Here is a 3,625-nt window from a genome sequence, read left to right on the forward strand (position 1 = left end):
TGATCAGAGCAGCTAAATCTTTCGTAGTTGATCATTGTTAAGTATTGCCATTACTATATACAATGTTATCCTGGTTCTGCCTGCTTTACTTGTATCAATTCATTTAAGTCTTCCCAGGTTTTTCTGAAACCATTCTGTTCATCATTTCTTCTAGCACAATAGTATTCCATCATAATCATATACAACTTGTTTAGTCATTCCCCAATTGATGGGCATCTCCTCCATGTCCAATTCTCTGTCACCACAAAAAGAGCTGCTATAAATATTTTTGTATGGATGGATATTTTTCTTTTTCTTTGATCTCTCTGGGATTCAGACCTAGTAGTGGTATGTCTGGCTCAAAGGGTCTGCAGTTTTATAGCCCTTTGGGCATAGTCCCAAATTGTTCTCCAGAGTGGTTGGACCAGTTCACTATTCACCAAAATTGTCTTAGTATACTTTATTTTCCACATCCTGTCCATCATTTGTCATTCTTTTCTGTCATGTTAGCCAATCTTATAGGTGTAAGTTGATACCTCAGAGTTGTTTTACATTTCTCTAGTCAGTAGTGATTTAGGGCATTTTTCCATGTGAATATTGATAGATTTGATTTCTTCTGAAAACTGCTTATTCATAACCTTTGGCTATTCATCAATTGGGGAATAGTTCTTATTTTTATAAATTTGACTTAGTTCCCTAAATATTTGAGAAATGGGACCTTCATCAGAGAAATTGCTGAAAACAATTTTGATATTACTTCACTGTCTATGATACCTTTTAGCAAAATGTGGGGTCCCTGATTATCTCTTTAAATGAGGTCTATTTTTGCTTTTGTTCTATTTGAGATCATGATTGCTACCTTGCTTTTTTTTAAAAACCTCATTTGAAGCATAATAGCTTCTTTTCCAGCCCTGTATTTTAACTCTGTGTGTGCCTTTCTGTTTCAAGCATGTTTCTCATAAACAACATATTGTTGGATTCTGGTTTCTAATCAATTTTGCTATCTAGTTCCATGTTATGGATGAATTCATCCTAGTCACATTCACAGTTATGATTACTGACTGTGTATTTCCCACCATCTTATTTTCTTCTGTTTATCCTTTTCTCTTTCTTTTTACTCTTTCTCTCCTCAAAAGTCTTTTTTTTTATTCTGACCACTACCTCCCTCAACCCACCCCACCTTTTATTTCCCCTCCACCCCCCCCATCACCTTCCCTTCCTACTTCCCTGTTAGGTAAGATAGATTTTCATACCCAACTTGTGTGTGTGTGTGTGTGTGTGTGTGTGTGTGTGTGTGTGTGTGTATGTATTCTTCCCTCTTTGAACCAGTTTAATGAGAGTGAGGTTAAATCATTGCCCACTATTCCCTTCATCTTCCTTTTCACTATTAAAGCTTTTCCTTGTATAGCTCTTTTATGCAGACAATTTCCCCTATCCTTTCACCCCTTTCCTCCCCTCAGTGCATCCCTCTTTCTCACTGCTTCATATTTTGGAGAAAATTCCAACATAATCAATTTACACCCATGCCCCTTGTCAATGGAGACTCCTTCTAACTCCCTAATAATGATAAAGTTCTTAGGAGTTACATGTCTAAATGTATGATCTTCCCATACTGGAATGCAAACAGTTTAACCTTACTGAGTCTCTTATGATTTTTCTTTTCTTTTTATCTTTTTTTATGATTCTCTTGAGTCTTCTATATTTGAGTGTTGAATTTTCTATTTAACTCTTATAGGTTCATCAGAAATGCTTGAAAATCCTCTATTTCATTAAATATCCATTTTTTTTCTCCTGAAGAATTATACTCAGTTTGGATGGGTAGGTTATTTTTGATTGTAGTCCTAGTTCCTTTGCCTTCCAGAATATTATATTCTAAAACCACTTTTCCTTTAACATGGAAGCTGCTACATCTTGTATGATCCTGACTGTGGCTTCATGATATTTCAATAATGTTTTTCTGACTCTGAAATAGTCACTCCTTGACTGGTGAGCTCTGGAATTTGGCTATAATATTCCCAGGAGTTTTCACTTTGGGATCTTTTTTAGGAGGTGATTAGTGGACTCTTCTGATTTGTATTTTACCGTATAGTTCTCAGATATTGGGACCATTTTCTTTTATAATTTCTTGAAATGTATCTAAGCTCTTTTTAAAAATCATGGCTTGCATATAGTCCAGTAATTTTTAAGTTATTTCTCCTTGATCTATTTGTCAAGTCAATTGTTTTTCTGATGAGATATTTCACATTGTCCTCTATTTTTCATTCTTTTGACTGGTTTTTATTGTTTCTAGATTCTTCATAGAGTCATTAGTTTTCACTTATCCAATTCTAATTTTTAAGGAATTATTTTATTTTTTGAGCTTTTCTTTTTCTATTTGGCCAATTGTACCTTTTAAGGTGTTATTTTCTTCAGAACTTTTTTTGTGCCTCTTTTACCAAGCTGTCATCTCTCTTTTAACAATATTCTTGCATCCCTTTCATTTCTTTTCCCAATTTTTCCTCTACCACTCTTCTCTCTTTAACTCTATCAGGAATTCTTGTTGGGCTTGTGTCCTATTTACATTTTTTCCCCTTTGAAACTTTGCTTGCAGCTGTTTTCACAGTGTCTTCTTCTGAATTTGTGTCTTGATCTTCCCTGCCACCATAGTAGCTTTTTTTCTTTTCTTTTTTTTTTTTTTGTGAGTAGCTAGCTTTATTGTGGGTGCAGCACTATGTTCTTACTTTTGCCTTGGGGCTGCCTGCTAGGCCGCTCCTCTTAGTCATGCTTCAGGCTCAGCCTCTTGAACAGGTAGTTGCCCAGCCTGGACTGGGGGTCTGCCCGCACATGGCACAGGGTGGTCAGGTGGTCACCCAGGTGCTTCAGCAGCTTCTCCTCCTTGCCCAGGTAATGGCTCTCCAGGAAGCTGCTGAGGTGTGGATCCCTTTGGCTCAAGCCCAGGGCATGTAACTTCAGGAGGGCCTTATTCAGGCCCTTCTCCAGGTTTAGGGCAGCCTGCATGGCATCCAAGCTGCAGCCCCACTTGTCTTGGGCAGGTTTCTACACAGCCTGGAGGAGGACCCAGCCCCCATGCTGGTTCTGGACCCACATAAGGCGCTGGGCACCCTTGCGTTTGTCCTTCGCCAGTTCATGGAAAAAACGCAACACCCTAGGCAGGGTGACATCGTCCCAGTCAAAATAAAAACCCAGGGACAGGTAGGAGTAGGAGGCCTGCAGGTGCAGGTTGACCAGATGGTCAACAGAGGCCTTGGCCTCAAAGGAGTTTTGGTGGATCTGGGAGGTGGAGCTCATGGCACCCTGCGAAAGTGCAGGAGGCTGTTAGTCCTGGAGGCAAGTGGGGGCAGGCAGCTGGTCCCAGAGGTGGGGGTGGGGGTGGATGGTCCCAGGAGCTGGTAAACTGCAGAAAAGCAAAGGTCAAAAGCGAGGGGAGCTGGGGGACCCCAGATCTGTTCCATCCAAACACTGTTGAAGCAAGAACAGAGCAGGGGATGTGGTGTCCATAGTAGCTTTTTAACGTTCAGGGTTTTTTTATTTGCTGATTTTCTAGCCTATTTCTTGACTTTGAACTTTATGTTAAAGTTGGGCTCTGCTCAGCTTGGTATGAGGAAGCACTGCATCAAGCTTTAGGCTTTTTTGTGCTGCTGTTTTC

General features: G+C 39.8%; 1 pseudogene; it reads right to left on the bottom strand.

Annotated features, from left to right (window-relative positions):
* Window positions 1-2,733: 2,733 nt before the first annotated feature.
* Window positions 2,734-3,267, bottom strand: LOC110195711 (ferritin light chain pseudogene; annotated as a pseudogene).
* Window positions 3,268-3,625: the final 358 nt, after the last annotated feature.

This window comes from Phascolarctos cinereus, unplaced genomic scaffold, assembly GCF_003287225.1.
Source record: "Phascolarctos cinereus isolate Bilbo 61053 unplaced genomic scaffold, phaCin_HiC Scaffold_5;HRSCAF=322, whole genome shotgun sequence".
In the NCBI taxonomy this organism is placed as follows: Eukaryota; Metazoa; Chordata; class Mammalia; order Diprotodontia; family Phascolarctidae; genus Phascolarctos; species Phascolarctos cinereus.